This window comes from Pongo abelii, chromosome 2 (assembly GCF_028885655.2).
Source record: "Pongo abelii isolate AG06213 chromosome 2, NHGRI_mPonAbe1-v2.0_pri, whole genome shotgun sequence".
Classification (NCBI taxonomy): domain Eukaryota; kingdom Metazoa; phylum Chordata; class Mammalia; order Primates; family Hominidae; genus Pongo; species Pongo abelii.
In genome coordinates this window covers 13864259-13886691 of record NC_085928.1, presented here as the reverse complement: position 1 = coordinate 13886691, position 22433 = coordinate 13864259, and the positions used below count along the sequence as shown (strand labels likewise).

At 42.9% G+C, this 22433-nt stretch overlaps 1 protein-coding gene and 1 pseudogene across 20 annotated transcripts in view; one reads left to right on the top strand and one right to left on the bottom strand.

Moving 5' to 3' along the window:
• Positions 1-22433, top strand: part of KALRN (kalirin RhoGEF kinase) — a 687608-nt gene that overhangs the window by 119353 nt on the left and 545822 nt on the right. The gene's annotated exons all lie outside the window — the stretch shown is intronic.
• LOC112132706 (large ribosomal subunit protein uL30-like) lies at positions 1359-2426 on the bottom strand (annotated as a pseudogene).

The following is a 22433-nucleotide window of genomic DNA, read 5'->3' as shown; positions in this document are numbered from 1 at the left end:
GTCATTTATAGATTTGAGTTTGCAAAGCAGTTTTCATGGATTTTTTATTTTCCTACATGGACTTTATTCCTTAAATGTAGTTTGTGTTTATATTTTCATGTTATAAACTTTTCACTGAAGTATAGCAAGTGTACAGGAGAGTGCACAAATTCTAAGTGTACAGCTCCATGGATTTTTACCCAGTGAACACACTTGAGTAATCAGCACACAGATCAATAACATTATGAGCACCCTAGAACATTAGCCCCCGCAGGGTCCCTTTCTGTTGGCTAGCTTCTCCTCTCAAGGGTAATCTCTGTGGCGGCTCCCATCATCATAGATTAGTTTGCCTGTTTTGAAACTTGGTATATGTAGAATCCTAAAATACACACTATTTTGTGTCTGTCCTCTTTCGTTCAATGTTATGTATGTGAGATTAATCCATGTTGTGTATAGCAATTTATTTCTATATTGTATAAATATGCCACAATTTATCCATCTTACTGTACAAGGTATTTGGGTTGTTTCCAGCTTGGCGCTATTATGAATAAAGCTGCTATGGACACTCTTGTACATATCTATTGATGAATATATACACCCAGTTTTGTGGATTATATACCTGAGGGGAAATACCAAGCAATGGGGTATGAGTATGTTTAGCTTTAATAAACACTGCCAAAAAGTTTTCCAAAGCAGTTATAATGATTTATATCTTCACCAACAGATAGAAGACTTCCCATTGTTTCATACCTTTGCCAATATTTGGTATTATTTGTCTTTTCCATTTTGGCTTTTCTGCTAGGTATGTGGTAGTGTCACACTGTGGGCGTTATGTGTTTGTTTTTTGCATTTCCTTGATGGCTAATGAAGTCTAGAACATTTTCATATGTTTATTGGCCATTTGGATATCCTCTTTTGTAAGGTGAATCTTCATGTCTTTTGCCTCATCTTTGCTATTGAATTATCTGCCTTTTTCTTATTGAGTTGTAAGAGTTCTTTATGCATTCTGAATATGAGTCCTTTGCGGAATATATGTATTATGAATATTTTCTTCCAGTCTGTGGCTTGTCTCTTTACACTCCTTATCATGCATTTTCATGAAATGAACATATGTTATTAACTTTGATGTGGTCCAGTTTATTATTTTTTCTTTTATATTTAGTACTTTTTGTGTCCTGTTTAAGAAATTTTTGTCTACTCTAAATATTTCTTACTGAAATTTTTATTGTTTTACTTCTCACATTTGGATCAGTAATTCATTTGGAAATGCTTTTAGTGTACGGTGAGAAAGAGAGGTTATTATTACTATTTTGTATTCAATTTGAGAGCAGGTACTGTTATTAACTGACCAGCTTAGAAAAATAATCGTGGTAGACACCTTAGTTTATTCTAATAAGCCTGTTGATCTGGTCCTCTCTGTTGCCAGTATCTCCACCTTCTACAAAATGGATGGTCTTTTTCTTCATTCTGTCTCATGGAGAAGATAATTTAAAGGGCCACAGGAAGTTATTTGCTTCTTTGAAGCGTTTTCCAACATTATAGATCTCATGAATCAGATCCTCCCTGCAGATGATGCAAGAGATCAAGCAATCAATGCGTTATCCGTCAAAGCAATTCACTTCTTATTGATTTTGCCATAACCATGCTTGTAGATTAGTTCATTTACTGACTTCAGATTTGGGTACCCCCATGCAATATATGGTTCTACAGTCCTCAGCATATTAATTGAAGTCTTGTTAAGCTTCACAAAGGTTCCGTTGAAGATTTGACGAAGGCGAAGAAGCTGCAACACCTTTCGGACCTTTGGGCTCACACCATTGATACCTCTGATCCTGGTGACAAATGCCAATTTGGGTTCTGCAGGTACATAGAAGTTGCCAGCTTTTCTTGCCATCCTGGCCATTCGAATTTCAGTTCTGTACATCTGCCTGTATTCCTTGTGATAGTGCTTTTCTTTTTCTTTTTCTTTTCTTTTTTTGAGACAGAGCCTCTCTCTGTTGCCCAGGCTGGAGTGCAGTGGCGCAATCGAGGCTCACTGCAACCTCTGCTGCCCGGGTTCAAGCGATTCTCCTGCCTCAGCCTCCCGAATAGCTGGGATTATAGGCCCCTGCCACCACAGCTGGCTGATTTTTGTAGTTTTTTTTTTTTTTTTTTTTTTAGTTGAGACGGGGTTTCACCATCTTGGCCAGGCTGGTCTTGTACTCCTGAACTCGTGATCCACCCTCCTCGGCCTCTCAAAGTGCTGGGATTACAGGCGTGAGCCACTGCACCCGGCTGTGCTTTGATTTTTCATAGATAAGCTTCCTCCTTGCCTTTCGAAGCACCTTTGTGCAAACTTCTTTCTCAGGCGCTTGATCTTCAGCTCTGTGAAATTCCTTTGCTTTTTCTTAAGGGTTTCTGGCAGAGCAGGAACCTTATTCTTCTTCTCTTCTACACCCTCCATGGTTCCAGCCAGAAAAAAAGAGATTTTTTTTTCTCCTGTTTTGTCATCAGTAGACTTGAAGATATTTATTGAAAATACCATTCTTTCCTCACAGCATCACAATGTCACCTTTGTCTTAAATCAGAGGTGCCACCAAGTAGTTGATACTACCTTGAGTTTGATTGTACTAAATAAGTGGCTAATCTCTTGGCACAGGCAGGGGTGACAAAGAAGGCCAGGACAGGATCAGAGGTCTAGAACATTTCCAGATCCACTGCCCCACAGACTAGGTTTAAATATCCTTCTCCAAGTAAAATAACTTTAATAGAATCATAGTATGAACACATAGACAGTTCACAAACAAGACAGTTAAGAAACCATCCTCTCTATTAGAAGATGGATATGGAGTGGAACCATATGAAATGGAATTTAAAGAAATGCAATACCTACTTTCAAGTTAAATTCAGTTTTTCAGAAGATTCAACTGAAAATGATTATTACTTTGTCTAATGCCAGTTCTCACAATAAGGGAAAGGCTTTTCTGGAAACAGACTTGGCTCATGCCCATTTCTTGGGGTTCATCCATCACATCTCCCTCAGCCGAGTGCAGAATTAGACACACAGAGCCTTTACCTTCTTGCTTATTTTAATTACTTTGTGAAGGGCCTTTTGTTTATGTCCAGCTGCTTCTGGCAACCTGAAATCTTTCAGGATTTCTAAGATTAATCCGGGTCTGGGATGCTGATAAAGCAGGGTCTCCTTAGATAGATGGGCACCCATCCAAGGGCCCCATCCAGCTTAAACTATGGAGGGCGTCAACTCTCTGGCCAAGCCCTCATTCATCCAGAGAATACAGCTTCCTTCCATCAGCCAGATTCAGGGTGGTATATGAAGTGGAATCCCTCCTCTTAGGGGACTTGGACCTGGTCTAGGCACCTTTAAGTTCAGGGAGTTTCCCTCCACCTCTGCTTCTCTCTCCTGGGGCTGACCCAGAAGTCTTGGCTGCCATTAATGAGAAACATTGTTCAGCAAACAAACCTCATTGGAGCAACAGCTTCTTTTGTAAGTTTCCATTTGGTGAACAAGTGCAGTTGAATACCTTCTGTATATTAGCACTCAACATCTATTCCCAGTCCTTGAGAGACTTAGTTTACCTCTAACAGTCTCCACTTAAACTTGGGGCCTGACAAACTTTACTAATGCTTGATCACCTGACCTCAAGTCTTGCTCATTCCTGTTCCCCGCCATGTTAGCTGAGTATTTTGTAATGAATCTCATCTGTCTGCTGTGTATTATGCCCCACTTTGAACCTCTGTTTTGACTTGAGTGAATCCATGTCCTGTTAACCAGGAAGACTCCAACTTAGCTGAAGTGCTAAGTTCTTAAGTATCTTGAGATGCTTCGCTGCTGCCCCAGGATCTGCCATTGAGCTCAGGACAAAGCAGTGCACTTGTCAAGAGAGAATTAATCATTTTCCGTAATGCCATCCATGTGTTGGGGTCCTGTGTTTTCCCTGTGCCCAGTGACAAAAGATATAACAATGACATGGAGTTAGGACTGTGGCATAATGTCCCTACAATTGTCATGCCTTATTTTCATCAGGAAAGAGTCCCAGTCACTACAAGCCTTTGCCACCCTAGACGTTGCATAATTTTGATCTTGTTCACCCATTTGCTCTATATGTACACAGAATGGCTATTTTAGGCTCATTAATGTCTGTTCTTTTAAAATAGCTTTTTAAAGAGACTCTTCTGTTTTGTGTTTATGTTTCTTAATCTCTGCACATTTAAAAACCATTGTATATAATAGAGTCACAGACTTTCAGAATCCAGAGATATTAGATGCCATTAGTTCAGTCTTTTCATGACTACATAATATTGTGAGATTTGTCTCTCTAGAGATATTTTTAAACTTCTGTTACAATCACAGGAAGTCAGAGCTGGAAGACAACTAAGGACTGTGCTAGGCCAGCAATGTCATTCTACAGACAAGGACCCTGAGGAGGCAAGTGACTGGACCACACAGGCAGTGGTGGAATAGGGTCCTGAATCTCCAGACCCTCAGTTTGGGGCTCTTTGTTCATGTAGACAGGGCTGTGTCTCACTTCCAATTTCACTTCCTAATTGTAACCCAAAGACAGCTAGGAGTTTCTCGTGGAATCTGTGAATGTGCTTGTTATGAAACACTAATCACTGCCAGGATTTAAGGTAACATAGAAATACCCGAAATGTCTTTTGGGCAAGAGCCATGAATCCCAATGGGAGTAGGCTGGGATAAGTAGTTATGTTAATAAAACTTTTCTACATCAAAAATGTGAGTCAGATTCAATGTATAAATACCTTTAAGAAGTTACACGCAGAGGGAGTTTAGTTTTAGTACAAATAGATCATTTGTTTGCATCCCTTTCTGAAATAAGGGGAGTAGAAGTTATGTCTTTCAAGTTACATTGATCACTAAAAAAAGGAAAACCATCTGCAGGAGGGTCCTTTTCCTTGTGGACTGCTGTCCTGTGTGATATTTCTGATAAAGCTTGAGCTTCCAGTGCAGCAGAGGAGAAGAGGAGAGTATGTCTTTTCTTCCCTTTTGTCTTAGCTGCATTCAGAAAATTCCACCTCTGCCCCTTTCCCCTGTAAGTGCCCCTGGTCCCAGCTCCTTCCTGAGGCCTGTTGCTCCCTGTGGGTCTGGGGCCTGTGGGAACCTCCTGTGATGGAGTACAGAGCACTGTTAAGGAGAAAGGAAACATCAGAGTCAGCTCTTCTTCTGCTCCTCGGGGCCCCGCTTTTCCTGCTCATCTTTCTCCTAGGATAGACTGAGCTACGCAGAGAGGCTCAGAGGTGTGCCTTGTAAACTTCAGAAATTATTCTACCCATCACACTCAAGGGTTTGTTTCTGCCTGCTTTGTGTCACCTCCACCCCACCCTCTGCTCCTGAAGCAGAGATGTTTGTGGCTGAATGAGGAGGGTGGAGTAGATGGGAGTGTGTTTACAGCCTCCTCTGGGCTTGTGCCTGGTGACTAGAAGGACCTGGATGGGAACCTTATGGAAGAGATAGCCCACTTTTCCCAGGAAGCTCCCAGTCTACCAAGGAGATGATAATTGCTTATCTGATGGCCTCTGGTATAAAGTGATGCCTGAGCTGAGCGTTTCTTCATTACCTCTCAGATGCCAGCACCAGTCCTAGGCTAGTGCATCAGTAGAAGCTGGATCTGAGCTGAGATGGCGATTCTGTCCTCTCTGGAGAGGCCATTGTCCCCAGGAGGCATTCATGTGTTGATTTGCAAAACACTGTTGAGTTTCTCTTAGCCTGTTTGGGGATTTTTATGCAAAGGGATCTCCATTCCTAGCATTCACTGAAAGCAATCCCTGACATGCCCTCTGCAACTCATCATGTTAATGGGAAAGAAGGGCTGGAGGCCAGCCAGGGTACCCCCCTACCCCCGCCGCCCACCAAGCCGTGTCAGGATGGCTATATTGATTGCAGTCTGACGGAAGATTATGGCAATGGATGGGGATTCACTTGGCTTTTGCAAGGCCACTGACAGTAGAGAAATAAAGCTCTGGCTCTGGAGCCTGTCTTCTTAACTGGGCTTCTATCCAGGTCTTCCTTGCCATCCCCCTACTCCTCCTAGTCCATCATGCACACCCAACCAGATCTGGCTTCCCTGGACACCTCTTAGTCAAACTCCCCAGTTGCTTAGAACCCCTTAACGGGTCCTCTTGGCCTGGACTCAGGGCCCTATAGGATCAGGTATACATCTACAAACAATTGCCTTTACAACCTTATCACTGATAAAGCCTGCCCTCTGCAGTGAAACCCACCATCTAGTCAGATGGGGTCTTCTCATAGTCCCCTAAAAATTCCAGGCTTATTTGTACCTCTATGCCTTTCCCCAGATTTTTCCCCATGTCTTCTGAGCTCACCTCCATCTGCTCAAATTCAATTCCTCCTTGAGTACTTGGCTTATGCCACACCTCCCTAACCCTTGGCCCGCATGGCTTTTTCTTTTCTTTCTTTCATTTTTGTTTGTTTTTGAGACAGGGTCTTACTTTGTCACTCAAGCTGGAGTGCAGTAGTGCAATCTCAGATCACCACAGCTTTGAGGTTCTGGGCTCAAGTGATCCTCCTTCCTCAGGCCCCCAAGTAGCTGGGACTATAGGCATGTGCCACCATGCCTGACTCATTTTTTGTATTTTTTGTAGAGATGGGGTTTTGCCCTGTTGCCAAGGCTGGTCTTGAACTCATGAGCTCCAGTGATCCACTAGCCTTGGCCTCCCAAAGTGCTGGGATTACAGGCATGAGCCACTGCACCTGGCTAGCTTTTTTTTTTTTTTTTTTTTTTTTTTTTTAACTTTCTATCTCTTTTAAAGTTAACTGGTAACATTTTGCCTTCTCTGCTCCTCTAGCTGTGCAGTAGCCCATTTCTCTGATGCGTAATACCTGAGGATAGGAACTGTTAGACCCTCCAGTCCAGGGCAAAATATGAGATGAACACATGCTATTTCTTGGGTAAATGGGGAGAGATGAATGCTTGAAATAATGAACTCTCTCTGGACAATTTAGCATCATTTCCTTCTTAATCTGGTGTTCATATACCCATTGTAAAGTGAGGACTAGAGGTACTGATAGGTATGGGGGGAGATGGAAGCAGGATTCTCAGAAGGGTTTCCAGCATAGCAGTGATGATGAGCAGGATTGAGATGGAGCAGGTGCTAGATGAAAAAACGAAAACGAAACCCAAAGAAAACAAGAAATTGAATTTGACATACCTTGGTGAAGGAAGGTGGGTGTACTGAATTGAATAAATGTCCCTTGAAAGTTCATATCTACCTGAAATCTTAGAATGTGACCTTACTTGGAAATAGGGTCTTTGCAGATATAATTAGTTAAGATGAAGTCATACTAGATTAGGGTGGGCCCTAAATCCAATGACGGGTGTTCTTGTAAGAGGAACAGAGGATACACAGAAAAGCACACCATGTTTTCCATGCCAGCCTGGATGGAGGGGCCCGTCAAGCACTCAGGGCAGCCTCAGGTTGATGGGTAGACATGGGCCAAGCCATCCCTGCAATGTGCAGGAGGGAGAAATCACATCAGATGGGATCTCTTGAATGTTCACGTTTTTATGAAGAAGGAATCTGGTTAGAATGATCAGGAATAAAAGAGGTCTGTGCAGAGAGAAGGGTGATGGGGAGTGTACTGTGGTGCTTTTGTGAAAAGTGGATGGGATGTGGGTTTGCTTTTATGTGAGTGAAAAGAGAAGAGAAGGAAAGGAAGTGTGAAATGACCTAATTGGTTTTTTGCAATGAATGATGTGTAAGAAAATGATCTTTTTTTTTTCTGGGCCACCAGGCAGCTCTATCTGTCAGATGGAGTCACGTCAGGCAGAGGGTGGGGTAAGAGACAGCCTGGCCTTTGGAGGATTTCCTTAGGTACCACTCCAACACCTTCTTTCTCCTCCTTGGTGTCGGAGGTGGTGAGGGATAATGGGATGTACACTGGGAGCCTTCTCTGGATCCCCGCATGGTCAGTGCCCTGTCTGAGCAAGTCTGTCCCCATCTTGGATTCTTGGTCTTCTCCCATGTACAGGAGGCTTACAAAGTTTATGTAAGCATTGAGGAAAAATATTTTGTAAACCTTAAAATGCTGTATGATATTGTATCCTATAGTTCTCCAAGGACTGAGAAGGAAGATAGATGGAGTCTTAATCCTTTGGGGTTTGAGGGAGGCTCACATACTGTGTGAAAAGTAATGAAGCTTTCAGTTTGAGATGATGAAGTTTTAGAGATGGCTGGTGGTGATGGTTGCACAACAATGTGAAAATGTGAATGGACTGAATGCCACTGAACTGTACACTTAAACATGGATTAAATGGTCAATAATATATGCTATCTATTTCACCATGATAGAAAAGTCACAACTCCATCCCTCCCCCAAAAAAGTAATGTACATACAGGACAAAGCTGATACGTGAGTAAATTTGCCACTCCAGATATTACAGAGCAGTTATTAACATTTTGTGGTGAATGCTTGTATTTGCAATCATTGCAAGGAATTAGGACTGGTTACCAGGACTCAACACAATATATTATTGTTAATGCTTTTGGATGGCTCTAGAAATTCTTTTGGGAGGGAGTAAATTATGACACAATAATGGAAACAGAAGTGAACTATAAGCTGAACTTAATAACATGATCTGAGATCGCTTCTCCCCCTCTACCCCTGCCTTCAAGGTTGTTCTCCTGCCTTAGCACTACTTTTTCTTTGTTTCCCAATTTACTCCTTATCCCAGTAGGTCAAGGTGAAAACAGATTTGCATCTATAGTACAGAAACATGTGAATCTTCTGTGGCCTCCTGTGTGTTACTAAAAATGTCTCGTGTTATTATGGACTCCGGTCCTGTGGGCCAGACTTTGCTCCCAGAAAGAAGCAAGAACTATTTGCACATCTCCCAGATCATTCATTCTCCAGGCCTTATAGGATCTCCACATCAAAGCCTTATAGGATCACCCCCACTTTTCTCCTTTCTCTAGCTCCAAGGTGCTTTTGAAGATCAGAGCCATAAGTATGAATACTGCTTGAGGGCCTCTGCATTTCTGAGGAGTCTCCCATAGGCTGAAGGCCCAGAAAGTAACTCAGAAAGGGGTTGAAAGATAGATACCTTTTGAATTGAGAAATTGTTTTACTTCATCACAAAATAAAATACTTATAGTTTGGGGTTTAAATACTGGGACATGTATTGTATCTCCCCTAAATTATCCCAGAAAATGAAGCAGAAGAACAATGTTCAATGTAGAACTGCCCATGGTGCCAGATGATTTTGAGTCACATACAGAGCCAGGTACAGCTCTCAAATGTTATGGCTACTTGTGTGACAGGCAGCCAGTTTCTTAAGAGGGGGTTGGGGGCAGGAAAAATTCAGTGCCTTCATTGTGGGCTGCTTCTTTTTGAATTTTGCTCCACAGGTTAGAAGACAGGTCCCAGTCTTCCTAATGAGGCATTGAAAGTCTAGGTGGAATAGATGCTTGCTGGAGCCTGTGGATATTATAAAAGAAAGAGCTCACTGCCTTAACTTGGTCAGGAGAGGCAGGAATGAGAGCCAGTGTGAAGGTGTGGGAGTTGGAAGGAACTTGGAACTCAACTTCTTTTGGCCCCTCAACTTGAGATTCACAATGAAAAAAAGCAATGTCTCCTCGCTGAAAGGTAAGAGTTTAAAATTTATCTGAACTCGGAATATTATAGTTTGTTTTGGCTCCAGTGGCGTATTTCCATAATGTATTTAAATCACAAATCCCTGCTCTGAGGCAAAGTCAAAACACCTGGTCTTAGTCCTGAGGTGAGGCCCTCAGAGCTGGAATAGTGCTTTGCCCTGTGCAGGGGCCATTATCAGATTTATATACAATGGAGAAGATTGTCTAGAACCTAGAGAAGCACTAACTACAGTCTTATCCTTTTCCTCCTTAGCAAAATGGAAGCTCCTCCTTGCGCAGTGCAGCCCCTTCCTCACTGTAGGTTATTCCAAGTGAGAAGAGTAAACATGACTTCCAAATGCCATCTAATGATATATGCATATCTAAAGGAGACAAGGATGACTGAATGCATCTTCATGTGTAGGAAGTGAAGTGTCTGTTGATATTAAGTACTTCTTCATGAGTGAGAGGAGGCCCATGATGGAGATGACACCAGTACCTCCTTCTAGCACTCTGAATTCCCAATGTTTACTACAGCTGTCTCTGAAACTGCAGCATCCTCACCAGGACCACACAGGGAACAAAGGCAAGACACCTGAAATCCCTTTAGCCATATTCACAACACTTACTTCATAGATAAGATGATGTTTGAAATATGAGAAGGATTTTTTTTTAAAAGAGCACTCTATTCTCCTGGTATCCTAGTATGAGTGCCTGAAAGTGCACATTGGCTAGAAGGTTTCATGTGAGCATCAGCCCCAGGGTCCAGAAGACACTCTTGGCAAGCCTGGAGAGTGAGGATGTTGAACAGGCAATGGAAGCATCCATGAAAGGCAGGCAACTGTGCACAACTTTCCAACAGATGGCTGGTCACTTGCACAGAGGGAAGGAGCCATGGATTCCATGATAATGACACTTGTGCCAGCTTTTGTGTTTCCAGAAGTATTGAAGATATAAGGGAACCACCACATGTAGAGTATGTGAAGTCTTACAGAGACGAGGTCCTAAGGTATTTATTTTGACAAATCACATTGCAAGTAATGTGAAAGCAGTTTGAAGAAAAAATGGCCCCATCTAATGCTGCATTACAACATGGATTTCTTTAGCCTAAATCTGTCAGCGACATGAAAATATATGTTTTTGTTGGACACATAATAGGTTGAACACATAATAGGTTCTAGCATGGATCTGCATAAAGAAGAAAGAAGAAAGGCTATAAAGGTAGAAGAATAAATGTATAAATATTACAACAGGACACGGAGCTGGGTGGCTCTTTACCATAGACCTCCCTCATATTTCTCACTACAGGCTTGCTCTGAGCCAACTTCCGAGTTCTCTCCTTCTCCTTCCAGACTTCCCTGCATGTAATCTTGCTCCTGGACCACTTGACTGATTTTTAATGCCTGGATATTTGCTTCCACCTCTGCATGACCAAGCCTTGGCCAAGTCACTGTTGACTCAGTTGCAACATCTGTCCCCTGCTGAGGGCTGTCGTAGCTTTCATAGCTCACAGTCCAGCTTGAATCTAATCTTTTCTGTGGTCATTCGGAGTAGCAAGAAGCATTGTGTTTTGGATTTACTGCAGAACTCACACGCTTAACTGTACACAGTCAGTTTTTATAGCTATCACTGCATCCAGATTGGACAGTGACCTTGGCTGAGACATCCTTTACCTCTGTTTCAGATTAATTTAGGTGGCATATAAAATCTCTGTGCACTGCCAGGGGAAAGTAAAGTGAAAGACTTCATGAAGAAATGGAGAAGAGCCGAATAGTTGACCATTGTTGCTGTATAAATCTTGGATCCAGGGCTAAAAGGTGGCAGTATACATGCAGATGGTGCTGCTGCCATATTTTCCTGGCACACCTTTAAGCAGCACATTTCAAGCCTTCAGTGTTGGAATGGCATTTCCAAATATAGACTCAAAAAATCCTCAGATGTTTGATTCTAGAATAGAGCTGGGAATTCTGTCCTGCAAATGCCTTCTGCAGCGTGGGAGCAAACCCACTCTTCTGTGTCTGTTGCTTCAAACTCTCTATTTTCTGGAAACTGGAGAAAGATGTGGGTCTACATTTTGAAATATGTGCCTTGAACAAGAATTATGAACCTATAGAAAACTTGTCATATATTGAGTAAACTCTCAGTTTACAGAAATCTATGGAAATATCAAAATAAAACATCAGAAGGAGCAGTAACTATAGAGGTTATTAACTAAGGGGATAACCTGAAAAATAAAGTTATATTTGCTAAAAACTGTATTTGATTAGTTTGGACTTCTTTTTTCCTATCCCTTTCCTGTTTTATATTTATATTTTATTTCTTCTAAAATTAAGTGATCTTTCACTATCTAATTAATATTGTAGAAAATGTCCAAGTCTAGACATTAGGATGGCTTTTGTTATTTAAGTCACAAACAAGAAGCAGCATGGTTTTGTGGAGAGAGCTCTATCTTTGGAGTCCAGCTCTACCTTCGGTGCTAACCCCAGGCATCTTTGTCCTGATCATAGTACCCCTCTGGGCCTCTCCTTACATTTGTAAAATGAGGGGGGCTGTCTGCAGTATCCTTCTGGCTATAAAATCTATCAGCTCTCATTGCTGAAGGTTTCTTCTGTTCAGAGTTTCTAGGTTTCTCGTAAACTGAGGAGCCAGAGGTCAGGAGGAATGGAAACTTGTTATTCCATTTGTAACATTGTTCAAAGTTTTAAATGAAAACACAAGTAATTAATTTGTCATCATTGCTTGAACATATTATTTACTAAATTATAAAATATAATCTTTAGAAAAACAAATTTGTTATGAGAAATAAATGTTGCTGCTTGTCTAAAATTTTTTAGGGCCCTTCAAATTATTGCCTACAGTACCACTTATCAGCCCTGGCTGTGCATTAGCATCTCTTAGAAAGCTTTTCAATATGCCAGTGTCTGCCATCCCACCCTCAGATGTTTTTATCTAATTTGTCTGTTGTGGGGCCTGGGTACCAGTAATTTTAAGAGACAAGATTGAGAACAAAATACGTTCAATTCCCAAGGCTGATGTATGCATGGTTCCCATGCATGGCTCATACCTATCCACCCTCCATAGCAACCACATGTGGTCCCCTCCAACATGCCGTCATGTTTCACACCTGTCATTTCACACTACTCCTTCTTTGCGTCTTCTGTTGTAGCCTGGAATGCCATGCCCCAAGAGGCTTAGACTTTCTTGAGCCCCTCCCTACAGTATAGATTTCTTTATTAGCATAGCTCCTGTACTTTGTAATGGCCTGCCTTGCACTCATTCTTCCTGTATTGTAAATATTTTATCCACCATTGTACATATTTATATTCATACATTGGATCATGTCTCTTGGGCTTAATGCCCACCCCTGCCCAGGTGCTTTCGAATTGTACCTACCTTGGCCTGTAAGGCCTCACATGATCTCTTTCTCATGTCCTCTCCCTGAACCATGGCCTCTTTCTCAAACCTCTCTTCCTACCACTTCCTGCTTGTTCACTTCACTTCAGCCTTACAAGCCTGCTGACCCTCAAACATACCATGCTTGTCCTCATCTCAGGGCCTTTGCACAAGTGGCTCCTCTGCCTGGGGTGTCTTCCCCCGCGTATCCTCCCATCTGCCTACTCCCCAGCATTCAGGCCCTCACTCAAATGCCATCTCCTCAAAGTGGCCTTTCTTAACCACCCTAGCTAGAGTAGCCTGTCCCCCACTCTACCATCCCAGCGTCACACCCCATCCCACTGCTTGTATGTTCTTTGTGGGACTTGTAGTATCTCAAGTAATATTGTTGTTTTGTACACATGATTTTTGTAAGCCTCCCATTACTGGAATGTAAGTTTTATGAAGATAGTGACTTTGTTTCGTGGGGGCTTATCAAATATTGAACAGATGAAGGTTGTCTCCCCTATGAGATAGTGCAGTGCCTAGTGTAGTGACTGGGAAGATGGTGTTCATTAAGTGCTTCATGAGTGATGTTTCATAGATGTTTCTCCTTCAGAAGCAGGACCACCAGATAGCTCAAATAATACTCATAAAAATTATTTTTTTCACATTGTCTTAATTTCCAGTTTTAAAAAGCAGAGAAAATAAATGTTTTTTCTTTTTATAAGAAAATTATATTATGTCTCTCCCTAATTTAAAAATCTTTATTTCCAGGACCCACACCTATGGGGACTCCCTCTCTCCAGGAGTCCGTTCAGCAGATAACAAAGGGAAAGGGATTCCTCTGGAAATCAGTTTTGCCTAGAAGCCCTAAATTTAAACTGACACCACTGCTCTGAGCCAATGTGAGAGGAAACAGATGTTTTTTGAATTTGGAGGGCCTGGCACAGTGGCTCACACCTGTAATCCCAGCACTTTGGGAGACTGAGGCAGGCGAATCACTGGAGGCCGGGAGTTTGAGACCAGCCTAGCCAACATGGTGAAACATGGTCTCTACTTAAAAGAAAAAATACAAAATTAGCCAGTCGTGGTGGTGTGTGCCTGTAATCCCAGCTACTTGTGAAGCTGAGACAGGAGAATCGCTTGAATCTGGGGGGCAGAGGTTGCAGTGAGCCAAGATCACACCACTGCACTCCAGCCTGAGCAACAGAGCAAGACTCCATCTCAAAATAATAATAATAATAATAATAATAATAATAATAATAATAATAATAATAATAAATTTGGGGACTTTCCAAATAGGTGACTGGACAGGTAAAGATGGAGGGGGGGTGGACCAAGAGTGAACCTCTGTCCTTGCAGGGGTCTGCCTGAGCAACTTGGCCCAGGGCTCCCTTAGATCCCTACACTTTACTGCTGACCTGTGGCTCCTGTGAAATTGTTAAGCAGTAGACTCTGGTTGCTAGTCATGGTGGTGACCGTTCTAATTCCTTCTCCCTAGCTTGGCTCTTACCCTAAGATACCTAGAGGTAGAGAATAATTCAGAAAGTTGTCAGAAACATTGGGAGCAAGTATGGAAGAGCACTGGACTCTCTAGAGAACACAGGATCTGTAAGGTATGACCTGAGGAGAAAGATATAGCAAGCCTGTTTTCCCATCTGTGAAATAAATGGGTTGAGCTAGACGGTCTTTAGTGGCTTCTCTGTTTCTAACCTGCTCAGTCTATAAGAGTTCGTAAGCATTTTGTTATTGAAGTGATCAACATTCAAACTGTAGGCAAAAGGTGTTTTCATCATGTAATTCTTTCAGCACAGATAACAGGTATTCTCTGTGTAAAATTGCATGACTCTCTTTGTGGACACTGTGTATCAAATTGAGGTAGTAAATTACTATTGCAGCAAAGTCTGGTTGGGTTACCATAGAGTGTGTTCTCCCATAGAGTAGCCAATAGTCACATGTAGCTGTTAACATTAAAATTAGTTAAAATAAAATTAAAAATTCAATTTCTCAGTCATATTAGCTACATTTCAAGTGATCAAAATGCACATATCTTCTCTTTCCAGTACAGTTCTCAATTGGACAGAGCAGATATGTGCATTTCCATCATCACAGGAAGTTCTACTGCACAGCACTGGTTTGGAGTGCACCCCTGCCCTCAGATGAGAGTTGTATAGTTAGGGAGCTGCTAAGGACCCACCCATCTCTAAGGCTGAGTGATTCTGTGACTTTGTGTTGGGAAGATCATATTCCTGCTCTTTCTTTGATGAAAAGGTTTTTGGTTTCCAAAAGTACTGAGGTTGGTGGAGAGGTACAAAACAACTGCAGGGAGCTCCTGTCTGCCTGAGGAGATCATCATTCACCTCAAGAATTGCAATGAGAATAAAAGAAGATGAAATGATACTGAAAAGCCATTTAAAAAGTTGAAGAGTTATGCATATAAAGCAAGATGATTGTTAAGTGAATGCATTAGATATAAAGGCCACTTGCTCCTGGACCCTCCTTGACTTCCATCCCTCTAAGCCAATCAAAATGAAGTTGGAAGTGGTGGGGTTTGGTTGCCATTGGCAACTGATTCTCTACTTTGTCCAAGCTCTGGCAACCTGGGTTAGAGAAACTATGAGAAAGTTCAGGGCAGAGCAAGCAATATTGGCTTCTGCTGGTTTGAGTCATGTTTACATTGGCTTTAAGGGAGTCCCCAGAATGCTGGTGAGAGTCATTGGGAGGGCCTGGATCAGTGGCTCAGCCAAGTTAAACTAGGGGAATCTCCCTGGGGAAAGGCTCAGTGATACCACTTTCTTTCCCAAATGAAGCTCATAGAAGAGGTGACTCTACCCTCTCTGCATATCTCTTGGTCAACTTTCCTTCTGCTTCCTCTCATGTCTTTGCATCATAGTTTTAACTCCTGTTGTGACAATATATTATGTTAAATATTATAGAAAAGGCACCAAATGTGGTAACTACAGCCACATGCCTCAGGTTTGGATTAGATCTCAATTGGCCTCTCATGGAGAGGACACTGGGAGTGATTTGGAAGGCATCTCCATGTGTCTTCATTGTCAACACTACCTCCAAGCACATGACACTGTTCTGGGACCTATAGGAACCAGTGACAAAGGCACATGAGTAGACAAACACCCAAACACAGGCAAGTATATTTAGAGTATATACTAAGAGAGCACAACTCTAAGTGTTGACTCTTGAGTGGAAATACATGGGATTTGAGTCACGAGGACCTTGATCTAAATCCTGTTTATTGACTGTGTTATCTGGGGCTCTGTGAGCCTCTGTTCACTCATGTAAACTGGAAATAATAATGCCTTACCTTCAGGGATGTTCTAGGAATGAATGATGAACACATAGTGGTGGAAGGCTTTGCACATTGAGGCACATAAATTATTTCCTTTCCCTTTCTGAGGGGTCAGTGCTGTGATTTGGAGGGGAATGGTGGAGTGACTATGGAGAATCCATGCTTAGAGAATGGAAACCACTGCATTTTACTAAGCTTGTTGGCTCTCTGTGGTCTGATAATAGGGTAGGGATGGGGTGGATTTGGCTTACTGGATCAGGGAGGATCTCCCTACAGGGTAAGAGCTCACAGGAATGGAACTGCCTATCTCTCTTTAATCCTGAGCCAGTGGTTGATGTTTTGGTAGCTTATCTTCTCTTCAGCTGTGGGCTCTAGCTGCATAGGGCTTGATACTTGCGGGTAATTTGCAACTACTGGTACAATGGAATCCCGGAGATTGACAGAGGGGCAGTGTGTGTACTTTAGGGGGAGGGAAGGAGGATCCCCTGTCTCTCTGGCGCCTCATGTCCAGTGAAATGTTGTTCCAATCAATGGCATTGATTGGTCTCTGATGGAGATGTGGTTCTATTAGTTCAATTTCCCGTTTCACTATAGAATGTGACTGTATGTGTTTGTGAGAGACACACAGGGAAGGAGTTATTATCGACAGTGGACAATAGGGGAGTAGTCAGGGGAAGAGAGAGGGGACAGTTCTCTCTGGGACTCTCAGTTGTCCTGAACGTGGGAGTAGTGACTTGCTGGAGTGGGACTATGGAAATTAGGGTAACAGGGTTTTTTCCACTAAGGAAACTAGAGAAGGAAGTAAGATCAGTCCGAGTGTAGGATCAATGTTCTGAATACAAGAGGCAGATGCCCGTTGTTGGATATGAGAATCTAAGGTGGAGAAGAGGGCTGGCTTGGTTGAAACTCAACCAAGAGCATTTCGGAGTTCTTTCCTCAGAAAATACCGTGGTAAAGCTATAGTTAGCTATAGATGTACTTGGGACGTGTGGTAAAAAACAAAAACAAATAACACAGGGACCCAGTCCATCACTCTGATTCCTTACCAACCACATCAAGGCTTCAAGATATGGCTTTACCCCAAGCAACCTTTAGCTCCTCCCTGGCATCTCACAAACTTTTCTCTGAAGGAACCTCTCTTCTCTGAGTGTGATAAAGGGTGTTGAACCATTGGGAAGGAACTTTACAACATCCACTGTGTGCCAGGTATAGTACTGGTCACTTTATGTCATCTTAGTTTTCATAACAACTGCATGATCTATGCATGCAAAATCCCAGTTTTACTTATTAAGAAACTGAGGCTTAGAGATGTGAAGTATCTTATCCAGGGTCACATGGCTGGTGAATAAGTGGCAGTATTGGGATTAGAACCCCAGACCTGAATTTAGATCATTTAGAGCCTCTAAATGTCAGGTTAAGGAGTTTGGAATTCTTTTAAAAGGCAACAGAGAGTTGTTGGCTGTGACCAACAGGTTGATATATGAGAGAAGACATTTTCCTCTTGAGTACACACAGAGAAGTTGTAGATCAATAAAAGTAAGCTCTAAACCTCTCTCATTTTTATGGGCCCTTGGGCTTGATTCTTCTTTATGCAATCAAGACTTCTTAATGCTGTCTGGCTCCAGACTTGGGGTTTTTTGAAGCCTGCAGAATCTCAGGGCACAAACAACATGAGCTGCTTGCCTAAGACATACTTTATAAACTCCTTCCACTTCCACTTTTTTTTTTTTTTTTGAGACATGGTCTCGCTTTGTCACCCAGGCTGGAGTGTAGTTCAAGCGATTCTCATGCCTCAGCCTCCTAAGTAGCTGGGATTATAAGTGTATGCCACCGTGCCCAGCTAATTTCTTGTATTTTTTAGTAGAGACAGGGTTTCATTATGTTGGCCAGGCTGGTCTCAAACTCCTGGCCTCAAGTGATCTGCCTGCCTTGACCTTCCAAAGTGTTGGGATTACAGGCATGAGCAACCTCGCCTGTCCCATTTCTACATTCTTTATGCTACCCCTGTTCTCAGAAGTGATGGAGTAATGCTATGTAAGGATTTGGTAAATTAGGCTCCAAGGTTTAGTGGATTGAAACAACTATTTGCTTACTGGTTTAGCTACTTGGGTTGGCATCAGCTGGACAATTTTTCTGCTGGTCTTACCTGGAGTCACTCATTTAGCTGCAGTCATTTGGCAGCTTGACTGGGGCTGGATGGTCTAAGATGACTTTACTGACAAGTCTGGCAATTGGTGCTGGTTGTCAGCTGAATAACTCTCCCTGTTCATCTTTTTGTGATATCTTATCCACTAGAAGACCATATTGAGTTTCTTTATATGATGGCAGAAGTGTTGAAAGAGGACGAGAGCAGAAGCTGCAACACGTCTTGAAGTCGAGGCCTAGAAGTCACACAGCATCTCTTCTGCTCTATTGGATTGGTCAAAGCAAGTCATGGGCTAGTTCAGACTGAGGGGGTAGCAAAATAGACCCTACCTCTCGGTGGGAAAAAAGGCAGTCACATTGTAAAGGAGCAGGCACATAAGGATAGAAGGACTTGATTTGGCTATCTTATAAACAACCTACCACAGAAGGACTTCTGTTTTTCTGATCCTCCCTTAAGTTTGAACTACATGTTCCCTGAGGAATTCCTGCCTGTGGAGATCAAATTAGAATTTGGATTCTCAGCAGATGGTTTAATAACTGCAAGCAGTTGCCTTCAGAGTCCCTGAATAAAATCATCCTCCTGGGGTCCTGGGAAAGGCTTTGATGGATGTCTTAAGCTCTCTCTCCGCAGATCTTGAACTACTTCCATAGGTTTTTGGATATTTGGTGAGAAAGGCATCTTGGAGGAATGGAAATGCAGGGGTTTGGGAGGTGGACAGACCTGGATTCAGCCAGTTCAGTCTTAGTTCTGACTGGCTACATGGCTTTGGGTAGGTTACTTGACTTCTTTGAATCTAATTTTCTTTATCCATAAAATAAGTGTATTTATTTTGCATGATTGAGTTGAGGAGTCATTCATTCAACAATGGGTGATAATAACTAAAATCAACTCTAAGAGTAGTATGAGCTCAAGGCCTCTCATTCAGACTCCTGAATCAGCCCATCTCACCCCTACCCCATTCCCCTTCACCTTACCTTGGCTTGCTGGCCAAATAGGCCATGAGTTCCTAAGGTCTTCGTGTTTTACTCTGTCATGATTGTTGTGAGCAGGGCTTATCCCAGTAGGATAAATGTTCAAGGAGGAAGAGGGAGAGAGTTTAAGAAAACCAGCCAGAAAGTCTGCTCCAGATAACAAGAAATTCTTCCAGAGTGCTGGATGGAATAGCCAGAAATGATGCACAGAGAATCTAGTCACTGTTTAGGACAAGGGTGTAAGATTTGGATACACAAGGCCAGGCCCTGAGCCTTCTAGCTCTGAAGTCTTGGGCAAGGCTTTGAACCTACTAAGCCTAGCTTTTCTTATCTGTACCCTAGCAATCAGAATTTTGTATTGCAAGTTCGTTGAGAATAGGAGAAGAAAATTTGCCAGAGGCGTCCCTGGAACATAGAGAGTTCCTGGGCCTGTGTAGGTGCACAGTAAAGGGTGGCTTTGTGATTATTCTCAACCTTCTCAATGCTGTGCTCCCTGTGTTGTGGCTCTGCTGTCCACAGGAAGTAATGGGGTAAGACCATTCCAGGCTTTTAATGACCCATCTCCTGGGACTCAATGGCTGTATTTTTTAAAAGTTGTGCTTTATGTAGATTTTTATAAATTGAGTCCTATTTCCTCATTGACCAATCTGATTATTAATCTCAGTGAAAGAGTTCATTGGAAAACAGATATAATAGGAATGAACAGAGCTGCTGCAATCAGACTGCATCATCATTCTAGCCAGGAAATTAGGCTTCAGGAGATTAAATAATAACTGGCCTAAGGTCACACAACTAGTTAGTGAAAGAGCCAAGGAACCAGAATGTCTGGTCCAGATTGGTGATTGGGGGGTGGGGATGGTGGGAAGAAAAATTCACAGCAAGTAGACTAGAAGGAAGTACATTAAAAATATTATGGTTAATATATGGAGAATGGGGTGGAATTGAGACATTAGGTCATTTTCTTTCCCATGTTGATTTTTCACAATTTCTGTGATGAACATGTATTGCTTTTATAATGGCTAAAATAACTTTGATAAAGAAAAAATAAATTTAAAAAGAGAAAGCTTGGGAGAACAGAACCTATGTAGTGGCCTATGACTAGATTATGGACCTGGGTGTTCCAGACTGGATGTAGTGAACAAAGGACAGACAGAATTGGGAATAAACACTGACTGTTTCTTAGGCCTTGCAGAAGTGATGCTGAGGTTAATCTGAAATTACTTGGGAGATAGGGGAGAGGGGAATGTAGAGAGTCAACAGATCATTGTATTGAAGTTTCCTCTACTTTGTTTGTCTTTTTTGCCTTGGCCTCCTGGCCTAGTGATAATTGGGAGAAGAGGGAGTGAGAGGAAAGGGACCAAGGTTTCCTGTGCTTTTTTTAATTATTATTTTTGAGACAAAGTCTCGCTCTGTCACCAGGCTGGGGTGCAGTGGCGCAATCTTGGCTCACTGCAACCTCTGACTCCCTGGTTCAAGCGATTCTTCTGCCTCAGCCTCCCGAGTAGCTGGGATTACAGGCACGTGCCACCACGCCCAGTTAATTTTTGTATTTTTAGTAGAGATGGGGTTTCACCATGTTGGCCAGGATGGTCTCGAGCTCCTGACCTCATGATCCGCCCACCTCGGCCTCCCTAACTGCTGGGATTACAGGCGTGAGCCACTGTCCCTGTGCTTTTGAATGGCCATGTGTCAGGGCTACCTAGAAAGATCAGGGCAAGGCCTCAGAAATCCCCATCAGGATAGACTGGGATGAGATTCACTCCAGGAGCTTTGGAAGAAAGTATATAAAACTTGTTATTGTTACCATGACATACAAAATGCCCCACTATTTATCATTACCAAAAAATTCCTGGTACTTCCATGGGCTTTCTGCAGCAGAGAGGTGGGTACTTTTAAAAGTATAGCATTTGGGCCAGGCATGGTGGCTCATGCCTGTAATCCCAGCACTTTGGGAGGCTGAGGTGGGTGGATCACTTGAGGTTGGGAGTTTAAGACCAGCCTGGTCAACATGGCAAAATCCCGTCTCTATTAAAAATACAAAAAATGCCTGGCCCTGGTGGTGTGTACCCGTAGTCCCAGCTACTTGGGAGGCTGAGGCAGGAGAATCTCTTGAACCCGGGAGGCAGAGGTTGCAGTGAGCCAAGATCATGCCACTGCACTCCAGCCTGGGCGACAGAGCAAGACTCTGTCTCAAGAAAAAAAAGTATAGCATTTGTCCATTTTATACACAAGGCTCACTAGCTTGTCAGTTGCTGCCAATCTGCCCTCAGGTTTGGGCCTTTCTACTAGAAACTCCCAAGCCAAGCTCCCTTCTTCGAGCCACCTGGGCCACTCCTCCATTCCCAGGATGTTAGGCCATTTGGCAAGGTGCCCAAAAGTCCTTAATTGCATCTGTCTCCCAGCAGGAGGGCATAAGTGCAGGATTCCCCTCAGGCCCCCATGCATGTGGCCTGGAGCTGAGCCTCTGCCAACTCCTCTCCCCCTACAGAGCAGGACTGTCCAGGCCCCTTGTCAATGGAGCATATCCAGAGAAGGAGAGCTTTCCCAGAGGAAGGAAAGCTGTGTCTGTCAGAGCTCTTTCTCTCCTGATTTCAACTCTTGTAATCCTTGGCAGGAGAAGATGTTTGAGGATAGCTCAGTTTCCGTAAGCTAATCACCATCTTCAGAAATGAGAAAACAGTAGCAGAATTTAAGTCATAGTGGGGCTTTCTTTAATGCCTGGTCAGTCCATGTGAGGACTTTGTGTTGTCCTTCCAAAGGGGCAGCTGGCAGGACCAGTGTCCCATATCCCTGGGCCAGCTTGACTTCTACTGTCATAAAAAATTAATGTGGAGAATGAGGTGATTTGTAGGGCCATGCAGCTGGCAGGCACAGCCCAGCCCATGTGTGCATCCAGGAGAGGCTTTGGTTCTGCACTTGCCACGTGCCCTATGTTATGTATGGTGAGGCACATGGAATATCAACAGACCAAGTTCTCTGCACTCAAGATGCAGAAGGAATATTAGGAATGGGAGACACATGCCTGGAGGTACCAAGCACCTAGCTC